This window comes from Sceloporus undulatus, chromosome 1 (assembly GCF_019175285.1).
Source record: "Sceloporus undulatus isolate JIND9_A2432 ecotype Alabama chromosome 1, SceUnd_v1.1, whole genome shotgun sequence".
NCBI lineage: Eukaryota > Metazoa > Chordata > Lepidosauria > Squamata > Phrynosomatidae > Sceloporus > Sceloporus undulatus.
In genome coordinates this window covers 232,551,339-232,567,659 of record NC_056522.1, presented here as the reverse complement: position 1 = coordinate 232,567,659, position 16,321 = coordinate 232,551,339, and the positions used below count along the sequence as shown (strand labels likewise).

The following is a 16,321-nucleotide window of genomic DNA, read 5'->3' as shown; positions in this document are numbered from 1 at the left end:
GTGTCTCCCCCCCCCCCGCCATCGCATCCTAGGCAAGATCATATTTCTCCACCATCAATCAGAATTAAGCTGCTTATGGATGCGTAGCTATTCGGTACATGCAGTTGCCAGTAGCAACAGGGCACACAATTGTACAGCTCCCCTCCTCAGCAACAGCAGCGGCAAAAAAGAAAAAAAAACGGAGTGACCAAAGAGGGGCAGCAGCAGATGGGACAACAGAGCAGGGACAGCAGAAAAGAACAGAGAAAGGGGAGAGGGAGGCAAGGGGAAAGGGCAAGGGGAGCAGCAGGAAGGAAGAAATGGGAAACAGTAACAGAAGCAGAAGGGACAGAAAGGCCAGGCCAGAAGGAGCAGGGATCCCAGGATCACACAGCAGGAGTTTCAAGGCAGGAAAATAAAAAGGAAGATGGAGGAAGAAAAGTGCAGGGGGGGGGGGGGGAGTTAGCAGAGCTGCAAAAAGTTGGAGAGCGCTAAGGAGCCAGACTGGTGTAGTGGTCTGAGTGTTGGCCTACAACTCTGGAGACCAAGGTTTGATTCACAGCTTGGCCATGAAACCCACTGGGTGATCTTGGGCAAGTCACAGTCTCTCGAACTCAGGGGATGGCAAGAGCAAACCTCCTCTGAACTACTCTTGCCAAGAAAACCCCAGAATAGGTTTGCCTTAGGGTCGCCATAAGTTGGGAAGGACTTGAAGGCACACAACACAGAGAGAAACAGTGACAGCAGGAGGCGGAAGATGTGGCCCTGCCATGATCAACAGAAGCACGTTGGCAGAGGCCAGGTTTTCCCTGACTTTTCCACCCTCCCTGTGAAGAAAACCCACTAGCCCCCTCTGCCTAATCCCAATTCCCCAAAGTGCCACATAGCAGCTGTCCGGTGGCCATTCCCCTTCCCTGCCTCACTAATGCTCCATGGCAAGCAAGTCCTGCGTTGACTGTGGAGAATTTTGGCAACAGCTGGCATTGCTCTTCCTCTGATCCCTAACTGGCAAAAAGGTGGGTCTGAGCATTAACATGTTCACAGAGGCTTCAGGGGACATGAGCAGTCACAGACAGACATGCCAACCAACCAAGAAAACTAGATGTCCTCCTTTTCCTACATGTCAACTTTCTGTCACGGAGGAATTTCCACATGTGCTTTGAGCCTAAGAAGCATGTGTTTATATTTCTAGAAGTGTTTTTAGCTCTTTCTGGCATGTCCTCCTGTTTGCAGGGCCTTGTCCTCCTTTGCAGGTTAGGACACCTGCTTCCTCTGAGCAAACCAGCGACTTTTGCAGGAGGGAAGAAGATGCGGATGCAGGACATGTGTGGATAGCCACAGTCCTCCCACACACACACACAGTGACTGGCATCATCTCCATGAAAGTGGAACAGTACAGTTTATCACAGGAAGAAGTTTATCCGATGATTATCCCAGGAAAATCGCTTAATTATGCAAAACGATTTCACACGACATCACACAAAACTCACCATTAAAGTCATCACAAAGAATTACATTTACTTATTTAATTTTTAACACGCCTTTCTCCCCAAGTGGTGAGACCCAAGGCGGCTAACCACATATATAAAACACATTAAAACAACAATTAAAATTGTACAGTTAAAATCATACAAAATAGAAAAAATTACAAATATAAAATTTAAAACATGCAAAGCTAAAACTGATAATCTAAAACCAACCCCCTCATCCCCCATTTAACACGCATCTTTTTACTTTTGGGATTCTGGCAACAATGCATTTCTGATGTCATTTTATTTGCACAATTGTGTGTGATAACCATTCGCACAATTCCTTGCCATTTTCACTTTATTTGTGGGATGCTTTAAATGTGCTTTAATCTCTCTTTGATGCTGAAATTAGCCCTGCAGTGTGATAAACTCCAATGTTTGGAAACTCTTAGGGGGCCCAAAGAAGTTTTGGCCACACAGGAAAATGCTTTGCCCTCATAAGCGTTTACCACACTGGGGCTAATTTCAGCACTCAAGAGAGATTAAAGCACATTTGAAGAATCCTGCAAATAAAGCGAAAATGGTGAGTAATTGTGAGTAAAATGACTATCACACACAATTGCGCAAATAAAGTGATATTGGAAATGCATTGTCACTGAAATCCTGAAAGTAAAAAGATGTGCATTAATCCTTCTTTGTGACTACTATAATGGCGGGCTTTGTGTGACATTGTGTGAAATTGTTTTGCGTAATTATGCAATTTTTCTGGGATATTCATGGGAATAACTCCCAATCTCCTTTGTGTGATAAACTCCTTGGACTCCTGACCTGCATGGAGAAGAAGGCACACACTCCCCTGTAGTCTGGATAAGACGAATCCTGTACCACACTTGTCCCTCCATATTTGCCAGGATTAGGGGCACAAGACCCCCATGAATATGGAAGAACTGCAAATAACAAAAACACCATGTTTTTACCTGAGAGGACGCCCCTCTAGGAATCTTTAGATCTTTCAGTGCAACTTTTTGTTAACATTGACCACAGAGTTGCACTGGAGGACCTCGATATTCCTAGAGAGAAGATATTAATCAAATCTGTGAATAGTCAAATCCTGCAAATATCAAAGCTGCAAATAGGGAGGGTTGAGTCTATTCCTAAATCTGGATATTCTCCAGGAGCAAGAGAGAAAGGTAACTGACCAGAATTAGCATGCAGAGGGGTCCTGTGGCCCTGAGAGGAAGGAAGAAGTTGGCGGCAGGAGCTTCCCTGGGCTTGAGTCCACTCCCTCAGAGGAGGCAGGTGTCTTGTTGGCCTTCTCCCCCCCCCCCCCCCCCGGGGCCTCTCTAGGCCTGTCCCCTTCACTGCACTGAGGAAGTAGGCGCCAAAGTCTAGGGAAGCTCCTGCTGCCAGCTTCTTCCTTCCATTCCAGAGAGTCTCAAAGGGGCCCCGGGCTCTCTCTGGAAGAGGGTCGACAAGGCTGCTTCTTGTCAGTTCCAAATTGGACCCCCCCCCCCCGTTCCACAAAGAAAGTGGGAGCCTCTAGGGCCTTTCCATGAGTTCCCTGTGGAGAAGGACTGGCCCTAAAGGGGAGCCCTGGCCCTCTCCCACAGAGACCCCTGGGCCGGCTGCTCTCCATCTTGCTTCCCAGGAAGGCTCCCCATCTTATGCCATGCCGGCCACAGGCTTCCCCTTCCCTTACGAAGGATGGGACCCAAGTGGAGCAAGGAAGGAAGGAAGGAAGGAAGGAAGGAAGGGGGCAGAGGAGGAGGAGGAGGAGGCGGGCTCCTGGAGGAAGAGGAGGCAGCAGGTGAGAGGAGGAGGAGGAGGCCCCTGCCTGCCTGCCTGCCTGCCTTCCCTTACCTGCTCCTCGGAGGGCCATCCTGCGGCGCGCCGACCAAGTGGGTCCCCGCTAGAGTCCCGGGGGTCCGGCCCTGCCAGGCTCCGAGGGCGGGAGCAGCCTCAGCAGCGGCAGCAGCAGCAGGAAGAGGAGGAGGAGGAGGAGGCGAGGCGGCCCCGGAGCCCCGAAAGGTCCCATGGCGGCATCGGCGGAGCCTCCCTCGCGCCCGCCGCGGCTTTGTGGCTCTGGGGCTGGGCGGCAGGGGCTCCCGAGTGGAGAGGGAAGGGCTCCTGGATGAGCTTGGCACCGGCGCCGCCGGAGGAGGAGGAGGAGGCCGCCGCCGCCTCCTCCTGCTCCCCGGCTGCTGCTGCTGCTGCTGCTGCTGCTGGAGGTGGCGTTGGCGGGGCTGTTGGTGCGCGGCGTGTGGGGCCTCCTCTTCGCCCTGGAGGGCCCCTGGTGGCGGGGATTGGGCTGCTGCTTGCTCTGCTGCTGCTGAGGATCGGGGCTGTCATCTGCAGCCCATCTGCCGCGAGCATCCTCAGGCTCCGCTGAATGGCTCTGCTGCTGACAAAGAAGAAGGGGAGCCTCCGGCGGAGGAGAAGGAAGAGAAAAAAGGAAGGAAGGAAGGAAGGAAGGGGGGATGTGGAGAGCCAGGCCTGTATGTATGTGTGGGGTTGCTCTTGTGTGCTGGGAACTGCCCATAAAACCCCCTGGGTGACCTTGGGCAAGCCACACTCTCTCAGCCTCAGAGAATGGCAAGGGCAACGCCCCTCTGAAGAAACTTGCCAAGAAAATCCCAGGATAGAGTCCCCATAAGTCGCAATGCCTTGAAGGGCCAGAGCAAGAACCATGAACGAGACTTGCCTCCACTTTCATCGGCTTCCCCCGGGGGCTCTGAAGGGCCGACGGAGCTGGTGGTGTGAGAGGGGTCTTTGGCCCCCTTCAAAAAGAGGAAGAGGAGGAGAAGAAAGAAGAAGAAGAAGAAGAAGCAAGCCCTCAGCCCCACTGTAAAAAACAGAGTTATGGTGCCAACTTACTTGCATGCAGACTTACAAGAAAATAGTAGCAGGTGAAGCATTTTGGAAGGCTGGCAGAGGAGATGTAGGTTTGGCCTTTTACACAAGATCATCCTGTTTTTCACCTATAAAATGTAAGCACGTTGCCCTAAAAACAGTCCTTTTGTCCATATTTAGCACAGTCCTGCCAATCTTTATTCATATGTGCATTCAAGTTGACTCTTTTGGGCTCCGCACTGCAGAAATAACCCAGTTTGATACTTCCTTAACTGCCATGGCCCAATGCTATGGAATTATAGGAATTTAGTGAGACATTTAGTCTTCTCTGTCAGAGACCTCTGGTGCCACAACAAACTACAATTCCCAGAATTCCATAGCACTGAGGCATGGCAGTTAAAGTGGAACTGGATTATTTCTGCAGTCTGGATGCAGCCTTGGTAATGCTATCCTGGTGATTTCTTGGCAAGACTTATTCAAAGGAGCACTGCTCTGATGCTGAGGGAGTGTCACTTGGCTCAGTCAGTGGGGCAGAGGGCTGTTCCATGGCTGAGCAGGGATTTGAACACTGGTCTCCCAAAATTTCAAATGCCAGCATAGTTTTGTGATTTGTTGAACTAGGATTCCAGAAAACCAGGGTTTGAATCCCCACTTGGCCATGGAAACCCACTGGATAACCTTGAACAAGTCACACTCTCTCAGCCTCAGATATTTGTGCTAGGAAAACCCAGTGATAGGGTTGCCAGAAGTTAGAAATGACTTGAAGGCATACAACAAAATCACAATTCTCAGAGCCCCAGTCCAACACTCAAACCACTACAAGAGATCTTGTAGCACCTTTGAGATTAACTGAAAATACTTTTTCACACTATGTGCTTCCATCCCAAAAATGTTTAAAGTGTTGGTATCTGGAAAAGCAAACCAATTCGCTAATGCTTATCACACAGAGAGCACAACAAGGGGTTAAAAGCACATTACTTAAACAAGAAAGTGGGTCAACAGCAAATTTGGGTTTCAGACAGATGAGGACAAATCCCATTACTAGCTTGGAAATAACCTTTTTTGGACATGCTCCAAATTGTCATTTCCACAAGTTCATCCACATACATGCTCCAGAGAGGGAAGGGAAACCAGGGAGGAAAATCTTCTTTGCCCCAGAAACTGTTTCAGAGGCTCATGTCTCCCTTTGCATATTCCCATAAAAGCACACACTAGAGAGAAAGAGGAGGTGGCAGCTCCATAAACCTGCCTGATTCCAGAGAGGGCTGAAACTCCCAGATGCCCTCCTTTTCCAGGACATATCCTCCATTTCTCCCTCCTGTACAGGAGGAATGCCAAAACGCCCTCTCTCTTGCTCTCCCACCAGCTGTTCCCTTAGAGGCTGCTTAGAGGCTCCATTAGAGGAGGAGAGCAGCTGTGCGAGGGGGAAAGGTGTGTGTGTATATCCCTTTAAGAACAGGGTTGCCACTCTCTCCATGGCACAGCAAGGAACCATGGGAAATCTGGGAACAGGGAGAATTAGGGACATGGTTTTCAGACTGCTGCCATTACACAAAGAAAGCAAATTCGTGAATGAACTGGAAATGAAAACACGGTATTTTTGCGAAAATCCTTATTCACTGATTCATCTCACTTTCGGTCTGGGTTCTGACCAGTTTGTGTGCAGCATTATCTGAAAAGCAATTGCAAAATTGTCCCTAATGCCCTGGATGACTCTGCATTGTGATCAGTTTAACCTTCCAATTTTCCCCGTGTGAAAAGGTCCAAAGAAAGAAGTTGGCAGCATGAGCTTTCTTAGACTTCAGTCTGAGGAAGTAGACTGAAATTGACGAAAGCTCATGCCACTAACTTCTTTCTTTCAGTTAGTCTGAAATGTACCGATTCCACAGACTAACACGACAATATGTTTTTAATTCCACTACAAATTGACTCTCCCTTATCTGGAATTCTGAAATATTCCAAAAATGAAAACATTTTTCATGGGTGGACTGTTATAGTGACACCTTTGTTTTCTGATAGTTCTATGTACACTAACTTTACTTCATGGAAAGAATTATTTAAAATATTGAATAGAATTACCTTAAGGCTATGTGTATAAGTATAAATGAAACATAAATGAATTTCTTTTTTTTCAACTTTGGTCCTGTCTCCACGATACTTTGTTTTGCAAATACAGGTATATGCAAATAACAGGTATTCCAAAATCCAGACAAATGCAGAATCCCAAACACCTCTGGTCCCAAGCACTTCAGGTAAGGGAGACTCAACCAGTATTCTACACTGGCTTGCTGTGTTTTGTGTTTTGATATGACTGCTGCTTTAATGTGCATAGGATAAAGCTACTGCTTGTGATTTTATTTGGGGGGGGGATGTACAAACTGTGTTGCCCTTCAGTGGAATGATTTGGCCTGGATTCAGATGTATAAGTGAGTCACTGAGGAGATTTCCCTATTGCCTCATTTCCATGTCAGCCAATTCCCCTGAAAATGCTCCTTAGGGAATAGGTGTCCCTGCTGAATTGACAGTACATTTTCTGCCTCAACCCAGAAAACACAAGAAAGTTCAATTCTCTATTAAAACATATTTGTAATGTTATGGACAACTGAGTCTGATTTCCTACTTGCAGATCATCTATGCATGCATGAGCAGTTGTGTGCACAGACACACAGGAAGGCTGGTTAGAAGCACACTTTTCACTCTGAAGTGTGTGGAATTTTGTAAGGGAAATATACTGTATGTACTCATGTATAAGTATAGAAATTTAGGTTAAAAATTGACACGAAAAACCTGAGTCAACTTATCCACGGGTCAATGTAAGTACAGTGGTACCCCGGGATACGAATTGATCGCGTTACGAAATTTCCGGGTTACGAAAAAGTTAGATTGGAAAAAACTGTTCCGGGTTACGATGTTTTTTTCGGGTTACGAATTTTTTTTCGGCGCGAAATTCAAACGCACGGCTTTCCAGCGCTAACGGAAAGCCCTTTTCCGGTTGCGAAATTACTCGGGTTACGAACGGAGCGGCGGAACGAATTAAATTCGTAACCCGAGGGAGCACTGTACTGTACTTTAAATCATACACACACACACACACACACACACACACAAAAACATCCCCTGGTGAGAGACAAGAGTTTAATCTGCACTGGAAGTACTGACACCCTTCTACTCTCTCATCCATCCAGCCTTTAGTATGAGCACAAATAGTTATGCCTGATGGAATTTTGTAAGTTTGTTAGAACTGTTTTCCTTTGCTTTGTCATTTACATCCTTCATTACATGCCCCTAAGTTTTATCCCAACTTCTCTATGGGTCATATCAAAATCCATAATTTTAAAATCTGCCCTCGATTTGTACATGAGGTTGACTTGTAGTCAAGTATATACGGTAGTATATAAAACCAAACAAAACAAGCGAGTGTGGATGCTGTGCAATTTATATCACACACTACCAAGTGATCACAGGTTTGGAAACAGCTGGGAAATACATTTATGAAACAGTAATCAAAATGAGTTAAAATAATTTCCTACTTTAATTAAGCTTCAGTCACCAAATGTCAATTAAAACTGAAAAGTCTTAGAGCTGGTGCCCCACAGAAGCCACTCTGAAATTGTTCCCTGTGGTGTGGCGAGTCATTTGTGCACAATGGCTCACTATGTGGTTAAGCCATCTCAGAGACTTTAGAAGGGAGGGCATTAGGGGCTTGGAGAAAATTGCCTTATGTGCATGGTGCAGTGTTTGTTACACTTTGTGAGCAGGCAACGGAAAACCTTGAGGAAATGCAAGTTCTACAACCAGGGATCAATGTAAAGAACTGCCTGTATTTAAATCTTGAAGTTCAAAATGCTGCAGAGTATGACTTCTTAAAGGCCAGTGTAAGATTTAGACAACTGGAAATCTAAGAACACAGCGAGACTCCAGCCTGGATCACTGGTATAGTTTATCTAAGCTCAACACCCTGCATGAGTAATGATGCAACTAAAGTTCAGCATTTGAAACTTTAGACTCCGTTTGAAAAGGCTCCTGAAACCTAGGACATTTCTGTCTTCTTCAGAAAGTGGCTTTCCTTGAGAGCGTGCCAAGAACCCAAACACCTCAGTAAGTAGTGGGTTAAAAAAACAATCTCTTAAAATAATTGCTTAGTACAATCGCAGAGCTGATCTGAACGGTCATCTAGCCTGACTTGCCTACTCCTGATACAGATAATGCATGATAGTGCTCAACCATTCACACTTCACAATTATAGCACTGTCATTCCGTTTTAACTGTTATGGTTCCACCCTGTGGAATCCTGAGATTTGTTGAAACAGGAACCAGAGGAGACCTCTGACTGAGATTTTTAAATGCATCTCCCTCAACTGCCAATCACAGGTTTCCATAGGATGGAGCCATGACACTTAAAAGTGGAATGCTATAATTGTGGGATGCTATAAGTGTTAATGAGCTCCTAATCATGCTTACAATTGCATCATTTGAAATGCAACAAAGAGAAGGAGAGCCACTTCGAAATGGGATCATTTGGGCCTGAGCCAAATCAAGAAAGAAAAGGTGACAAGGCATCAGTCATGGGGGCAGGTGGTGATGGAGGAGGAGGAACAACTCCAGATACACCAGCATTGCCTCAGAAATTGCCTTCTAAATCTGCTACTTGCATAAGAAGGAGAAAGGATAATGTTTCCCTGCATGCCCAATATTTTTCAGCCCATGTCTAATATATATTGCACATTAATTTCAGGCACACAGTGGCATGCTTTATGTAGCCTTGCTTCACATGTGCATTGATAAAAAAAATTGTAGGCCCCACCTACCCAGTCTCAATGTGATTGCATTCATATTACAATTGTCCCGATCCACTTGTAGATACAGCATTCTATTGGGAAAAGAAACAGGAAAGGAAAATGAAGAATCTCACCACAACTATGTGCACATCAGTACACCACAATGCCTCTGTTTTCTCAGTACTCATGAAGTCACCAATAAAGGATACGTGTGTGTGTGCAAGAGAGAGAGAGAGAGAGTGCACACCTTCAAGTTGCCTTATGGCGAGCCCATGAATTTCATAGGGTTTTCTTAGGGAAGGAATACTCAGAAGTGGTTTTGACAGTCTGTTTGCCTGAAATATAGCCTACAGCACCTTGGTGGTCTCCCATCCAAGTATTATCCAGGACTAAGCCTGCTTATCTTCCAAGATCAGACAGGCTCTGGTGCTGTTAGGGTATTTATTTGTTTATTTATTTATTTTAATTTACAGTGTTTATACGCCGCCCTTTAGTCCTAAAGGCTCTCAGAGTGGCTTATTATTATTTTTAATTACATGGTTCCTTGCCCTCAGGCTTATAATCCAATTGAAAAAGACACGACACAAAAGGAGAAGGGAATGGTAATGGGGAAGGGGATCAGGTCCAGCAGTTCTTCTTTCCTTCTGAGGCCTGGACCAAGGCAGATTTATGACCCAATAAAGAACATAGGAAATCTTAAAGTCTTCAAAGCTATGGAACACTACACAAGCAGAGCGCTCTGTACAAAATTCAAAACTGGCACCATGGAGAAGTGATGGAGGTATTTCTACTGTGTTTTTTTAAGTCATTAATCTATCATACTGACATTCAAGGAGTTATTGAGAATTTCAGAAGCATCCCTGGGTTAATTGCCCATGCATTTGATGCACATGCCAATGCAAATATTGTACTCATTTATACAACATTCTATGCACATCAGCACAAAGTTGCTGTAAGGAAATGAGAGACCTGTATATGTTTCCAAACTTGTGTCACCCTCCAGCTACCATCCCCTTTCCCTCTATCAAGTTATGCACTGAGCAAAGGAAACGGGGCTGATGGAGATCTGAGATATTGGGCAAGGACCTTCCATTCCCCAGAGTGCTCTGGTATGTGGCCTGGGTGGACATAGTAAAGTAGGAAAAACAAATTATTGAGCTTCTACTGTGTGTGAGCACTGGATCTGCTTTTCCTCACTATACTTTATACCCACTCAAACCAGAAAGCTATCTCAAAAGTAAGCACAGAATCTATCTTTAAAAAGTAACAAAACAAAACAGTGAAGAATTGGAGGGAGGGCAGAGGCAAACCAAAGCTACTGTACTAGAATAAGTTGACAAATGCAATGCATGGGAAAGTCTTGTAAATGTTAGAACAACCTTCTCATTGATGCTGAATCATCAAGCAGAACAGTATGAAAGAGATTAAGATTTCTGGATCTACTTTGTTTGAAGAAACAAAAAATGAAATTACTTGACAGCGTGAGCATTTGGATAAAGACTTGATATTCTCAGCAATTAAAGAGACGCCTCTTGCTGCAGACGTATATGGGATACAAGCAAGAACAGTAAGCTGGAAGTGGAAAAGAAATGTATAATGGTAAAGGAAAGTACTGTAAGGAAACTAATCCAAATTAAAGGCCAGCAATATAGGGCCCAAACAGACAGGCCAAAATAAAGCTGATTTGGGTCACTTTGGAGGTACACTGTTTAAATGACACACACATCTTAAGAGGCCAGAAGCTGCACCAAAGCTGTGCTCCAGTCCTTAGCACTGGAGAGTGGCTTTGGCATGGCTTCCAGCCTCTTAGGACGCATGCAGCATTTAAACACCACACTTCCTAAATGGCCTGAAGCAGCTTTATTTTGGCCTGTCTGTTCAAGCCCATAGTTTCTAAACTACTAGTAAGGAAGCAAAAATCCAGGGTCCAGTTCTACAAAACACTCAAGAATTATCTAGATTTAAACACATAAGAAATCTGACCCACATTCAAATAACAGTTTAGCTTTTACTCAAGTCATATACATGCCAATTTGAGCTGCTATGTTTTGACTACAATATCTTTGTCTTCAGTCAATAAATATCAGTGGAATATCAGTCTGATCAAACCACAGGAAAGCATCTCCACATTCTTCTTATGACACAATAGCATGAAATACATACATGAAATAATTTCATTTATTTTAACTTGTACTGCTAAAATCATGATGATTGCACATTTTTTTCATAATATGACCTAACTTCTTTCCAGAAATCATAAACTTCCCAATAACATAGGTATCTGATTTTGCCACAAGTGTCAAGGAACTCTAATCTTAAATTCACACACATGGGAGTATGAGCCTATACAGACGAGGGGCCACATGGTGTGGCCTCCGGCGGGAGTAAAAAGAACCCACCTCTGGGCAGGTTCTTTTTGTGCCCTGGAAGGGGCGCCACAGGCACGCTTGCATACTATGATGACGCCGCTTTTGTGGAATGCCATTTGGGCACTGTGCCACACGGATGTCATCATGGTGCGCACTGTATGGATGGGTGCACACCATGATGGCACCCCAGTGGAGAAAGAAGGCCTTGGAGAATGTGAATGCTCAGCCCTACCACAGCCCTACCACACACGCAGGCCAACGTAAACTGCTGGTCTGTCAAGCTCCTAAGTTTAACTCAGGAGAGTGAGACTTTTTAAATGGCTAAACATAGATAGGTCCAAGCAGGAATGTTTCTGGGTAAAATGTCATCCCAAAAATTAAAAATTGTGGGGAGTTTGAAGGCTTGGAAGTGCCATAGGGTTTTGGGAGTGCCAAAATGGTGGTGAGGGGCACATTTGACCTTCAGGTCACACTTTCCCCCTTTCTTGGCATACATAGTACATTCCAAGAACATGGGCAGATTAACCTTTTACCATGGTTCATATACATGTTGGCCCCAAAAAAACCATGGACCAGAAAAATGAAGCAATATCTTTATGGGCCATGATAGACACTAACACCCTATTCATATTCATATTCATCTGTGAATAGGAGGAGAAGCCACACCACTGCCATTTTCTGAACCTCTCCTCTGATAGAAAAGCCAGGGTAACTTCTCTAGTGGATTGGTGATTCTAGTCAATGCATCATCTCATCCTTAAAGAGCAGACATTCACTGCAAACTTTGTTCATGCAACTAATAACTCTAGCAAAGAACTTTAGCAGCTAGCTCTTGCTGTGTTTTAAATACTATAAGATGGTTATAACAAATCAAAGCATGGTGTTATATATGTACATGGCTTATCCCTGTCTTCTCTCTAAAAAATATAACACAAAAGGAAAGCAAATCAGACTTGAAGAAGAAGAAGAAAGCAAAATCAGGCACTGGATTTGTCATTTGTATCAATTATGTTTCCTAACACTGTGTGTAGTTTCCAACGTAATACTTCATAGAGTATCATACATTTTACTATGTTGCACAGTTTATAATCCTAAATATTGGTTTAGTGGATCAGGCCATTTGCTGTATCTTACTGCAAGAGACGTTTCAGTACATTCTGTGGCGAGTATAACATTCAACAGCGACAAAATCAGAATCTAGTGGGGCGGGGAGATTGTGTGTGAGAGAGAAGAACTTTAGGATTTATGTTTTATATGTTTGGGTCATTTTATAAGATGGAAAAGCATTCAGTCTTTTCTTTTCAAATTTGTTAAAGAGCACAAATGTTTTTAGAGTTTCACAGAGCCAGCTTGTATTAGAATAGACTAGATATTTGCATATTTGTTTGATATGTTGATCTTCATGATCTGGTTCAGCAATGAATCCCTAAGCTGGTTAAAATGTGTAGATTTGAATGTAATCCAATAACCTCCCACTTCCCACAAAGAGACATAATTCCTTTCTGTCAACCTATGCTTCACTCATGTGGTAATATAGTTGTATATGCATGCTGTGTCCACTGCCCTCCAACTGAACCAGGGACTATAGTTCAAGACATCTAGACAATAACCATCTGCCTTACACAGATGGGATCAGGTAAAATCAAATCCCAGCATTTTCTAACTCTTAATACCTTTTAAGGTTGTAAGCACATCTGAATATATAAGAGTTCCTTTTCAAAAAGAAAAAAAACATTAAAAAACAAAGACCTATGTCCTAGGATTACATATTTAATATTTAATGAGTGAACAGAGACTAAGGAACTCTGGTTGGTTCATCTATTTTAGTTTTGAACAAAAGTGGATATGTTTAGTAGATTATTTGGTTTATTCCCTGAAGGAAGGAACTCTAAACATTTCAGTTTAGAAGGAGACATTTATTATTGTCATTTCACAAAATAAATCTCAAGAAGGTATTGTGTTTGAATACTCTAATTTTGAGGGGAAAATTCAAGTTAATCAATAGACCTCTAATTTTGGTCGGAGGAATCAAAATGAATAAATCAATCTAATTTTTACTGTTTTCCTCTGAAGTCTGCTAGGCACTGTACTTCAATAGTCTTCAAATTTATTGCACCATTTTAATGAAACATAGATTTCACTACATTCACTAAAACTAAGCTTTCCATATAACTCCACCTCAAGATTATCTTTAAAGTCATCTAATAAATGTATATTTTTAAATCGGATAAGCTTTCACTATGTTAAATAAATGTGGTTTTGTTGTTAACAATTACACTATGTAAACCTCTTATGTAAACAGTTTTGAGTCATAAATATTCCTTCCTTGATCTGGGGAAAAGTATGAAAGAAACACAAGCAGGGTTAACAACTGAGTGAAGTATAAAGTTTACTGTAATTTAAAAGTTCATGGTTGTTTTTCATGTAAGCTCAGGTTATTGATGGGCAACTAACAGAACTCTGCTAGTGGGCTGGGAAAACTATGCCAATGGGAAACCTCACTGATGCAAACCTCCCTCTGTCAGTAAACACATTGAGGGATAGCTATGTTGGCCATTCATCTGCTCCCTCTGTCAGTGTTTGTCTTGATAATAGGACCTGCAATGTGGATTCTGTGGGCCTGGTGAAAATGGAACGCAGCAAACTGAGTCCACATGATTCCAAATAGTCTGAATACTGCATTGATTTTGGATTAATGATATTTTGATGTCTACTGCTTGTTTGCAATATTACGATACACTGACAGGTCAAGGATCAAGGACATGCTTTTAACATGTTTAAGTTTAATAAATTAATATTGATGTTGTCAGTGCCGAAATGTACTTGAGATGAACAGCAGAATACCACCAAGCTCTTTGGAACAGATGTTACATACTTGAACACTTGATGGAGACACTATTAGAAACTCCACTACCATTATTCAAAACCAGGAGATGAAATATCCATGATATGTATGACAAAGAAAGAGCTTTAATAATCACATCTTGATTTGACAGGTACTGGCTAGTACCAGGTTTATATTTTATTCCTTATTTAGTTACTCTGAACCATCTTGTTTGTTTACCTATATAGACTTGTAATCTGAAGAGGATTTTAATTCTAATAAAATTAAGAAAAACAAATTTAAGTACACTCCATTAGCCTTGGACTACTTACAAGCATTTGCTGAGGATCTGACAATGGATTAACTCTATTACAAGCACTGACTGTGAAGTCATTGGAATATAAGCATTGTGAGATTCTAGTGTTATTTATTTAATGAACTGTATGTTTTGTACCATGAACTATTGTGATATAGTACAAAATTACCTTATGATGAAGAACATGAATTCTGTATGATAAAATGAGATTAAATTTGCAGGGGGAAATGCCACAGAAAGGACATAACTTTTGATTATTTGTGAAAGCAGTATATTTTAACTTCATATTCCTGAGGTTTATCTGTTTTATTCAAAGGTATCATAGAACATTGTTTTTAACAAGTTTAAGTACACTCTGGTTGATTACAGGCCACACTGTAAGAATGTAACTATTTGAAGAGTTTAACCATGTAACCACAACCAATGAGGAATCCTAATTAAGGAATGTCTCCTCTCCACTAGACAGGACTATACAAAGGGGTAGACCTATCATAAAACTGCACAGACACTATAGTAAACTTTCTACTTTTTAAGTTAATGTCTGTGAATATCTGTATTCATCCCAGGTATGTCATGTCCTTGGCTTGATTTGGTCCAGTTCTTAAGAGACGGTCTCATGGGGGAATAAACAAGCTGTTATGAACCTGTGTAGACCATGCGCTTGTCATTATATTTGGAATGGCAATCTCTTTCCCTCCCCCTCAGGACACGCAGCAGTAATGGGAAGAAGTAGGTAGGTTTCTCCATTTGTTCGTTATGTCTCATAGTCCCAAGAGATTAGTCCCTTTCCTAGGAAAGCAGTTTAAAACTAATCACAGTTGTTATTTTAATCTCTTTTTAGCATGAAGGATTCTTACAAAGTAATTTTGCTTGTGACCAATTAAATTCTCCCAGTGGAAGTTTATGATTACAGGACGAAGCAACCTGTTTAATGCTTGACAATAGTTAGTTTGCAAACAGAAAACTCCAGAGGATAGAAACGTGCTAATGCTTTCAATTGATATATAGCTCACTTTATTCCAGGGACTCTGTTCTATTAATTCCTTGCTTTGAACCACCTTATTTAATTCTCCTCTATTTCAGACATTCCCATAACTGTATTATTCTGCATATTCAATTTTTATATTGCTTTCTAAAGTCTAGAATAGTCTAATGTCATAGCACTGGTTCTCAGCAGGGGACCTTAGAATCTTAAATCCAGTTATACAAACTTTAATTGCATTTTAATTGTTTAAAAGACTGCTGAAAATATATTCAACCCTCCTAATACTGTTGATTTACCATGTGTTACCTGTAACTATCTCCAAGACCTTGCTGATAAAAGCAGTGCTCCAAGTTACCTGTCCAGATAACAAGACAAGTGGTTATCTATCCCACCATCCAATGGTAATCCTGGTTCATGTTAAACAAACCTAGCTAAAACAACTCAAAATATGCTCTCAAATGACACTGGATATAGGTGTTTTTACCTAGTTTAATAAATGAATATTGATTTTGTCAACACAGAAACACACTTCACATGACCACTACAATACCATCAAGCTCTTTGGAAAATATGTTATATACTTGAACACTTGTTGGAGACACTATTAGAAACTCCACAACCATTACTCAAAACCAGAAGTAATTTCTGTCTCACTCAAGTGAGGATTTGAGCCCTGGTCTCAAGAGTCAGAGTCCAATGCTTAAACCAGTATACCATTCTGGTTCTGTAGCCAAGGGTCTGATATGGGGAA

At 42.5% G+C, this 16,321-nt stretch overlaps 1 protein-coding gene across 2 annotated transcripts in view; it reads right to left on the bottom strand.

Annotated features, from left to right (window-relative positions):
- Positions 1-16,321, bottom strand: part of NCKAP5 (NCK associated protein 5) — an 811,098-nt gene that overhangs the window by 523,390 nt on the left and 271,387 nt on the right. Inside the window, exon 1 of one of the 2 annotated variants that reach the window (XM_042462973.1) lies at positions 3,309-3,564. The exons of the other annotated variant lie outside the window; for it this stretch is intronic. The gene's annotated coding sequence lies outside the window, so the exon portion shown is untranslated. Of the gene's footprint in view, positions 1-3,308; positions 3,565-16,321 lie in introns of those variants that run through there. 2 annotated transcript variants of the gene reach the window in all.